Genomic DNA, 11,085 nt, shown 5'->3' on the forward strand with positions numbered 1-11,085 from the left:
GAGTATCTTTCCCATCTCTCTTGCCCAGATGTTGCTAAGTAATTTACAGATCAAGAAAGGCTAATGGAGGTATAAACAATGCACAGATGCCTCTCTGATTTCCTTTATTGTATTCCTCCTCTGGGAGTTGGTATGGAAATCAACCCTTGGCTTTGCCAGGGCTCCTTGAGGAAGTTGATCATAATGGAACAAGAGCATGAGAACAAAGAGCAGCTCTGTTCTTCCCATCAGAGAAAGTGATTGAAGGTAATGTGTCAACATACCATCGGAAGTCGGACTTTTGGAAGATTGTTTCACAAAGGATTTAATTATGATGCATAAGCAACAATTTGTATCCTAGAATATGCAGAAATGTGATAGTAGCTGTTGAGTCCCTTACTTAATGGCTTCATTCATTCACCAACAAATCTCTGTGGTCTCACTAAGAACCTTGAATATCTGGTACTAAGTAAAAAGATACAGCTACTTTTTCATGGAGAATGCAGAATAGCGGGGTAAGTATTTTAATGAAGAAAGTGTAATAAAGTCCAAAGTATTAGCAGGAGCACAAGCAGGGTGCTAAGCTAAACTAAAAAATTCTCTGAGTTCTCCAAAAAGAAGGAACATTTAATCTGAGACCTGAAAAATGGGCTGGATTTAGATTCTCAAAGAGGTCAGGGAATGTGTTCGAAGTAAAGGGAACATTGTATGTAAAGGTTCGGAGGAAAAAGAGAGGGTGGTACGCTTTAGAAAATAACCCAAGGAGTAGTATCTATTCAAAGGAAATAGTGAGAGAAGCAGAGTTAGAAGTCAAGAGGGAGCAAAGGACTATATACCATGAAGGACACTGTAAACCGTGTTGAAGGGCTCAGACTTTATTGTGATGACATAGTGAAGCCATTGAAAGATTTAAAGCAGAGAAAAGATATAAACATGATGCCATTTCATAACAGAAATGGCTTTGGTGGCAGTGGGGAGAGCAAGACTGGAAGCAGAAACCAGGAAGGAGGAAAAACATGATGATGGACTTTACTCAGATATGGGTTCTGGAGACAGACAGACATGATTCAATTCAAGAGTTACTTGACAACTCCAATCATGAGCACTTAATGATTGACTAGGTGATGAGAGGAAGAGTTGAGGAGCCAAGGAACACTGCCAAGTCTCTGATTTGGGCAATTTTCTGGAGGATAGTGCCCTTGACTGTGTCAGGGAAAGCTAGAGGAGAGAAGATCAGGATGGAGCTGGCAAATTCACTTTTGCACCTCTGAGATTTGCGGTTCCTTTGAGATCTTGAGGGGTAAGTTTCAGTAGCAATTTGACTTTGCCTTGGGGACTCCCTTGGCTGAATATGTCCATTAAAAGCCATGAGAAAGGAGGATATTGACCACGGAGAGTTTAGAGGAACAAAAAGAGTAGCAAAATTAGAGCCATGAGGAAAATCAATGTTCGAGGACTGAGCAGAGAACAGTCACAAATGCATCTGCAAAAACACCATGCAAAGTCTTAGGAAGAAAACAAAGAAGAGTTTGGCAGATACTTTTATTTGAGCACCAATGTGCTTCCTCTTCTTTCTAGACTATTTTTCCCAGCCTCCAGGAATTTCGGTCTTGCCGTATGATTAAGCTCTAATTAATGGAATAATGGAATGGGAGCCAAAGTGTTGAAGGCCACTTTCAAAGCCAATGTATAAAAATCTCCCATAATGATCTTTCTCTTCTTCATCTAGTGGCTCAATGTCAATACCCAGAGGAAGCCAGAAACCTTCCTTATCCCTTGAGGAAAAACACTACTGGACTTTGAGAAGTAAACTTCTTTTGTGTTAAGTCACCAAGATTTAGGGATGCATCTACTGCAACAGGAGCATTGCCTTTACTTCTACAGTGTAGACTCACAGAAGCCAAGGGAAGAAGCTGTTTCAAAAAGCAGGGAGCATTCAACAAAGTCAAATGACACCTGGCTGAGGAGTCAAGCAAGTTACATAAGGAAAAGATTTGCAGCAAATAGATCCTGAGTGACCTGCATGTATCAAGATTTACAACTGAAGATTTTAGAATAAACCTAAACATATCTAGGATCTTGTTTTAAGGCTGTTTCTGCTCTTATAAATCAATTTGACTCTCTTGGCAAACTTTGTGTAGGGGTATTTTCGATGTCATTTTTCAGTCAAATAAGACTTCTGAGATTGGTTACACAATTGGATTTTGATTTATTGACTTGGTCCTCAGTTTTTGACTGACCAAGTAGATGATTTAAATCTCTGCCCCAAATTGGATGAAAAAACAAAGGCTGTTCAAAGTGTCAGAGAAAAAAATTGGAATTTATAGTAATCAATCAATCAACAGCTGTTTTGCCTGGCTGAAACAATTATATCTGCTGTGAATTGTTTGGCTTTTCTAAATCAGTGATTCAAACCTAAATTCTACACACACTAAACCTTAGTGTATGTGTAAAAGCCGTAAAATCCTAGTTAAAAGCATAGAGGTCCAGAACTCCAAGTCCAAATAGTCTAACTCAAATAGGTCTGGGTCCAAGAATTCACGTTTTTTTTTTTAACAAGCATTTCTGATGACTCTGATAGGCATGGTCCTCAGCCCATTCTTTGCTAAACACTGATCTGCATCTACTGGAATGCTTTAAAACACAAATTTGTCCTCAAAAGAGGAACGGCAACTAAACCTTAGGTAATTGGCATCAGAAGAAAATTTGAAAAAAATTAGGATAGCATTTTTCATAAAGCAGTGGGAGAATTAATTATAAAAGGCAATGTCACATTTTTCTTTCCTTATACATTTACAGGCGTTATTTACTCCATTTTTATATATTTTTCCTCGTTGTGAAATTTCAAATACAATATTAATTCGATAAGGAAATTTTCTCCTTTCAGAGCTCCAGAATACAATTAGCAGGTGATACAGCAAGCTCCTACAGTACTTTGTTGCATTATGAACTCATTATGAAAACAAGAATGGTTTTTACCAATCTTCAGATGCACAGAAAGTCAGCTAAAGATAATATGATCTACTACATTCTGCTAGTGCCTGAGGCCGGTGCCTTAGGCTGCTCGCACAATGCTTATTTGCCATTAAAATTTCATTTACTCCCATTAAATATATTTCTGAAAGAATTTTTCTATTGGTAGCAATTTCACATGTGGAAAAGTGAGCAACTGAGACTTTTAGAAGCTTGTATATGAGAGTTCTACAGGGACTCCATATTCAATGCCTGGCCTGAGCTAATCCAATCAATTTGGGAAAATGGAAGGAAGGGAGAGAGGGAGAAAGGAGAGGTTGCAGTTAGCCAACTCCAAGTGACCAGAATAACCAGTTTTAATGATATGAACCTGTGCAGCAGCTATAGTCCATGACTATAGCATAGCATTGCTTCATAGGGAATATATACTCTTGAAAAGCAAAGTTAAAAGGGTAATCAGTTATACATATAAACATGTACCAAAATTTGAAAGCCAGTTTTCATCAAGTAAAGTATCACATTTTACACAATAGCCTCGTTCTAACAGAATCTTATTTCTCAGCAAACTCCCCATTTAAGAGAACCCTCTAGGAGTTCCCGTTGTGGCGCAGTGGTTAACAAATCCGACTAGGAACCAAGAGGTTGCGGGTTCGGTCCCTGCCCTTGCTCAGTGGGTAGATGATCCTGTGTTGCCGTGAGCTGTGGTGTAGGTTGCAGACGCAGCTCGGATCTCACGTTGCTGTAGCTCTGGGGTAGGCCGGTGGCTACAGCTCCGATCTGACCCCTAGTCTGGGAACCTCCATATGCGGCAGGAGCAGCCCAAGAAATAGCAAAAAAAAGACAGAAAAAAAAAAAAGAGAGAGCCCTCTCACTCCTATCCTTTATAACAAAGAAGAGAGCCTCCCACTCCTGTCCTATCAGGATGCATTTCCATTTAAAACACTCATTCTTCTGTTTTCCATTTATTCTCTCTAGATCTCAGTTTCCTCATTTGTAAAGATGGGGAAGTAATACAACTAACTTTATTAAGTTGTGAGAATTAAATTAGATAATGTAGGTAAAATGTTTAGGAAAATGTCTGGTATTTTGTAAGTCTTACACAAATGTTGTTGAGGAAAAATACTAGGCACAGGTGTTTCTGCCATTCCCCCCATATGTATACATTCTTTGCTTTTCCCAAAAATCACACAATGCAATAGTACTCATGAGAAAAAGAGGGTTAGGAGCAGATAATGCAAAATTTAGGGCACATTTTAAGCAGGAGACTAACAAAAACAGTAAGATTCCTAAAGATAATAGCAGAATTAAAAATCCAATAGCCTTGGCCCCCAAATCTGAGTTAGTCTACCTTTTGATGTCTCAACCCCTGGAACTCAAACTTCCCCCTTGGAAATAAAGGTATTTAAAAAAAAAAAACACTTTAAAAAAGAACAGTTAAGTCCAAAATAAAAATGTGATTCAGCAGTTTGTTCTTTTTTTGTTGTTATTTTCTGGTTTTAATGCACAAAATTGCCCACCTTTTCAATCTGCATTTATGCTTTTGTCAGGTAGTTAGCATAACAGACAGTAGAGCAAGTCTTCACACCATTGAACCAGCCACTGCTTGCATGAAAGGAAAACATTTGGAGACTTGTCAGCCTTCTCTTTTTTCAAATCTCTTCAAATATCATTGAAGTTTGTACTTTATTTAACTGTAAAAAAGCTGAACCTTGATCACTTCCAATAATGAACACACTAGGAAAAATGATGTTTGGTCCAATTTGGTTTTTGTGTTATGCTGACATCATTCCCCTAATTACCAATTGAATATGAGTTGATTTGCATTTAAAAATATGTGCTGTAGCAGAACAGACTGTAGATGCAATTTTTAAAAATCCAGAGTTGAGAATTGTGCTATGATAAAGAGTGCCTCAGAGGTCCAACTCCTCCATATTCTTTCCAGATGTAATTTGAGCCCAATTATTGAAGGACTCAAAAGGCTGATCTTGTAGAAATTTGGAATAGTGTGTGCACTGGTGCACCCTGGTGGTTAGCAAAGGATGGTCAGACTTGATATATTTGGCTAATACACTAACCAAAGAAAGCACCTCTATTCTTTTAACTTCCTTTATATCTCAGTCAGTAATAAACAAACAAATAAAACAACTCTGAGCTTTCTCAAAGGATATTCTTTTGTTGTTATTTTGTTTTCCTCCCTTTGATCATCACTTCTTGCCTTTTTTTTTTTCTTTTCTCACTTCTCCTTCAGAACTGAGGTGGAAAATGAATGAATTTCTCCTGCTATTCTAAAAACAAGAGCTGTGTTCCTGAAAGATTTTAACTCCTAGATCCTTTAAGGGAATTAATGGGAATGTGATATGACAACAAACAGCAGTTCTCAAATGGTTTGTGGACCCTCATCAAGACAACTGATGCTCCCATGGACTACTATTCATACACATTCTTCCTGCTCTTATTGGGAAACAGTATCACCAGATGAAAGAGGAACTAAGAACTGATGTGGATAAGGCATCAACTCCAGCACCAGCAGCAAAAAAAAATAAGTCTCACAATGTTTTCAGCATTTTTCTACTAGATACATGGCTACAGCCTACATGGAATATAGCCACACTCTAAGGATCCCAGTGGTAGAAAAAGCATAATGCAGAACCCAGCTCACATCACTCCATCTCTCTACAGCTCCAGGCTGCACAAATTTCTTTGACAGGTAAAGTGTTCTGAGGTCTTGCCTTTAATGTTTCAATGTATGAACAGTAGTCGTGCTAAAGCGGGCACTTGCTGAGTTTTACGTCACAGATGAAGTTGATGGAACCTTCCCCACGTTAGTTGTGATTATCAATAAAAGAAAAGCCAGCAGATCTCAGAAGAATGCAAAACTCCACTCCTCCTCAAATTGGAGATGCTGAGTGAGGAAAGGTAGGATCATCTTATGGTAATATACTTAGAGAGGGGTGGCCTTTGTAAACATGTTTTGAATCCCCTCATCCTTGCAGCCATTTCCCGTGGCGTCCATCATACTGCATCTGCCATATTTCACAGACCCTCCACATAGACTCGAAACCCCTAATAGTTCTGGCCACACGTCCCTGAGACTGTATTTTTTCTGTATAATTGTCAAATCCAATGGATAAAAAGAAGTCCTTCTTTGGCTAATGTTGATACCTTTTTTTTTTTGGTCTTTTTAGAGCTGCACCCAAGGCATATGGAGGTTCCCAGGCTAGGGGTCGAATCAGAGCTGTAGCCACTGGTCTACACCACAGCCATAGCAATGTCAGATCTGAGGTGCGTCTGCAACCTACACCACAGGTTAACGAGCTTAACCTTAACTCAATGGGCGAGGCCGGGGATGGAACCCGAGTCCACATGGATGCTAGTTGGGTTCGTTAACTGCTGAACCATGATGGGAACTCCATGATGCTGGTATCATGTTTGGCCTAATTGTCCAATCCCATACCCTCCTCTCAGAAATGATCTTCTCATGGTTCTTTTTATGAGTTTCCATCAATGCCCCTCTCAATATCACTTTCACTCTGATGGCTTGCTCCTTCCTTTCTACCTCTCTCAGCATCTTAGCTTCATTTTCTTTTTTTAAAATTTTTCATTTTTTATTATAGTTGATTTACAATATTGTGCCAATTTCTGCTGTACAGCAAAGGGACACAAATATAGATATAGATATACATTTCCTTTCTTATATTATCCATTTTCTTATCCTCAGACTTTGCCGGGTCTGTAGTATTTCTGATGCCCTGTAGCATTAACCTGCTTGTAGCTTTGGCTTGCCAGGAGGTCAAAGCTGACCCCATATCTACAGTATATAATACAGTACAGTATATAATACAGTATATAATACTGTATAGCCAGGCAGAGTCACCAACCATGGTAAGGTAGAAAATCTGCTTGGTCACAACCAAGCCAAAGGATGGACTGACTTTGAGCCAGGTATACACTCTGGTCTAATCAGCTATGGGTGGTGATAAGCATGCTATCCATGCATTAAGCCCCACAGAGAGCACTGGGCAAAAGCCAACTAACTATAAGTTTATGGTATAAGAGTTCTTCACTCTGTGGCCCCAACCCATCTCTACCCTAATCCATTTTTTCTTACTAGGTCCCTGTTTCCCCCCCCCCCCCCCCATCAACCCTTGGCTACCTCCACAATGGAAGTTTTGCCATTTTTGCCTTATTTTTCCATAGTTAGGGAAGTATCATTCTCTCCGTCTAAAATGTCCTCTACCCTTTCTTTGTCTGAAGAGTTTTTTTTTTAAGATCCAAGCTCATCTTCTCTGGAATAATTTCCTTAGCCTTGTAGGCACTGCTGTCATCTCTAAATTTCCATTCTCCTTTGTATTTGTTCCATTTCAATACATCTTAGTAGTTACCATACCCTATGGGTCCTATTCACTAACTTGTCTTCCCTAATAGCATGTGAACCTCAGCAGATACATGTCTATCTCTTAAGTCATCATAGCTTCATCACCAGTGCCTGGGACTGTGTCAGGAATGCCATAGAGATGCAACAAAGATTTTCTGAAAGCATCCATATATAAGGGAATAAGGTATTTGGAGTGAAAACAGAAATAGTGAATCAGAGATTTTAAAAAGAGACAGTAGGAGTTCCCGTCATGGCTCAGTGGTTAAGGAATCTGACTAGGAACCATGAGATTGTGGGTTCATCCCTGGCCTTGCTCAGTGGGTTAAGGTTCAAGGTTGCCGTGAGATGTGGTGTAGGTCACAGAGGCGCTTGGATCCCATGTTGCTGTGGCTCTGGCGTAGGCCGGTGGCTACAGCTCCAATTAGACCCCTAGCCTGGGAACCTCCATATGCTGCGGGAGTGGCCCTCAAAAGACAAATAAATAAATAAATAAATAAATAAAGACATTAACTTAATTCAAGTTTAAATCAGTCAATAATAATTACTGAATATTTATTGTATGCCTTATCCTCTGCTCAGTTTTCTTTGGGCTGCCTTAAAGTCCTCAGAAGGCCTGTCTCCACGAAGTAGATATTATTGCTGATGATGCTTTTTGGAAAAAGCATCTCCACTTATCCTTAGAAAACAAACAAACAAAAACAGCCCTCCCTGTGTTGGGACTCAGAAGAGGCAAAGGCTCTGTTCCAGCTACCTGTGTGATTTTGGGCAACTTAGCAGGCCTTTTCAGAGTGTCTGTTTCTTTATCTGCAAAATGTATTGAACTTAGTGTCTACTTGATGTCTGTACTGGTCTAAGTACTAATTATTCAAGGAAACACAGGACTATTTATGCCTCGAAGAACGCACTAGGCAAGGGGCACATTCCTGTGTAATTATAATGCAGAGTTTTATGACAATACTGATTGCTAAGGTCTCTTTCATGTCTAAAGTTGTGTGACTCTATGAGTTTTAATTAACTTATAAATAATTCATATGTAAATGAGAGTCATTGAAGAAATTACTCTCTTTAGGATTTAAAATATGCATCTGTTCAATTTGTTTACATTATTAATTTGTAATTGATTGCATTTTAATCTCTTCTTGCAGTCATATGACTATAGAACTGAAACTGGTTAAGAATTCATTCACTCCAATACCTTCTTCTATTTTTTTTTTTTTCCTTTTTTGGCTGCCCTGAGGTTTATGGAGTTCCTGGGCCGGGGGATCACATCTGAGCTGCAGTTGCAATCTATGTCACAGTAGCGGCAAAGCCAGATCCTTAACCCACTGGGCTGGGCAGGGGATCAAACCTGCATCCTGGTGCTTCAGAGATGCTGCTTACCCCATTGTGCCACAGCTGGAACTCCTAATCCCTTTTTCTATAGACCAAGAAACTGAGACACAGAGAAGTTAAGGGACTTTCCTTATATCACACATTTTTACCAGCAAAGGAAGCTAGGCCAAAATATTCTGCACTTCACAGACCTGCTTGCCTTTAAAGACATTTAAGTCCATTATCACTGTGCCCACAGAGATGCCAAATTCTGGAGTTCTGTCAGTTTTATTGCAATTTGTTTACCTTCTCCAGAATTCCTATACTGTTTTGATGAAGAGAACTTTACATTCACAATTTTTAGAATCCATATAGTGAAATGTTGACACTTCTTTGGCCATGGAGGAAGGTCCCTAACTATGTACACACTCAAACATCCTGAAACAAATGTTCCCTGGTGACTCAGCAGGTTAAGGATCCAGCATTGTCACCACTGTGGCTCTGGTCAATGCTGTGGCATGGGTTTGATCCCTTCCCGAGGAACTTCCACACACCATGGGCACAGCCAAAAAAAAGACATCTGATTACAAAATCGACTTTCACTTGCTTGTAATTCCTAGCTGGAATGAAATTAGAAAATATAGCTGTTCACAAATGTAAAAATTTCTTTATTACTCAAACTATAGTATTATCCTTCTTTTTTATTACTCACCATCAACAAGATTCATACTAGAGACATGGCTTTTTTGAGCCTCTTTTCTTTCTCTGAGCTGTCAGAGAGAAGCATAGATTTCCAGACTATTGATACTTGAATCCATTTTAGAATACATCTAAGTCAATCTCCAAATCTTCCAGATGTGAAAGCTGAGACCGGGGCTTAGCAGCCTTATCTAAAGTCACATAGATAGTCATCAGAGCTTAGAGTCCAGCTTTCTGATTCCCAGGCTGTGCCCACGTCTAAATGAAGAGCTTTGCTGGAGCATCCTCAGAAAATTATATACTAATTTTGGATGAATGCAAAAATGCAAGTAAAGCTATTCTCCTCCCAAAAGAAATGCCAGTATTTGCTATACATCAGAGAAAAGCTTTTGAAATCTCTCCTGCTCTCTAATTCACAAAGACATTTTTCTTCTCAAGTGGTTCAATGGGTCTATCTAGATAGACCTGAATGATAGGTAAACATCAACTTGTTTTAATGAAAGTAAGATAGAAGGCGTGAGACTTTCATATTTGCCTCAGTAATATTTTGTTGATATCAAAATGGTTCGTCGAGGAAATTCCTTGAGCCATTGCTTTCTGCCGACAGATGGTTTCCCCATATTTTTCCAAATTAAGAAATTGTTGACATTACATTTTATAGATAAATATTTATGAAAATAAGGTCTTCCTTTAACTTCATCCAAGATGTATCGTAGTGTAGACACACCATGAACCAGAGCAGAAAGTGGGGAGACAGGCAGTCCTCACCTCAGTGGGGAGCACATATGGGCTTGGTGATTGCATATTGGTTTCTTTGCTATTTCTCTTCAGTTAGCCCCCAAAGACCACCAAATCCGCCTGTGTAAATCTTCTTTAACTCTCCTTACTCTTCCCTCTAAACCTAGACTCTTTATCTTATTGCTGTCTTTTTTTTATGTGTTTTCCTTTTTGCAGGTAGCAGCATAAATCTAAGACAGGATAATGTTCAGATACCACAAGTGTTTATTTCACATCAATTATCTGAAAGAAAAAATAAATAGTTTCTTTTTTTTTTGGCTTTTTTTAGGGCCGCGCCTCTAGCATATAGAAATTCCTTGGCTAGGAGTTGAAACAGAGCCACAGCTCCTGGCCACAGCCACAGCAGCATGGGATCCAACCCTCGTCTGTGACCTACACTACAGCTCACGGCAACGCTGGATCCTTAACCCACTGAGCGAGGCCAGGGATAGAACCCCCATCCTCATGGATACTAGTCAGTTTCATTACTGCTGAGCCACAACGGGAACTTCCTAAGTATTTCACTTTTATTCTCTATGTATGAATGTTATATAGACCTCGCCTGATTCTACCTGTATTTTGACTTGGATAGAAAGCATTTGGTTTATTTTAAGACCAGGCTTCCAGTGAGTAGGTTCATCTCTTTTGACCTAATTATGAAGAAAACACCTAGACCTTTCAAAAATATCCTGATTCTGACTCCTAGACAGAAATGTTATTGAATTAAACCTGACCTTTGGGTACAAACTCTTGAGTCTATTCACTTACTCTTCTCAATGAAATTTGCTGATATTTTCCTCTGGTTCTAGTGTAGCTTGGAGTCATGTCTTTAAGACAGCTGTTTAAACATTAGACATAGAGAGCAAAAATCTAGCCTCAAGGACCTAGGCAAACAGGGGCCAGACTCCTCTTTCTGGCAGGCTGAGAAATGTCCATTTGGTTGTGGCAGCAAACCTAATGAAAAAGGAAGC

The sequence above is a fragment of the Phacochoerus africanus genome, chromosome 1 (assembly GCF_016906955.1).
Source record: "Phacochoerus africanus isolate WHEZ1 chromosome 1, ROS_Pafr_v1, whole genome shotgun sequence".
NCBI lineage: Eukaryota > Metazoa > Chordata > Mammalia > Artiodactyla > Suidae > Phacochoerus > Phacochoerus africanus.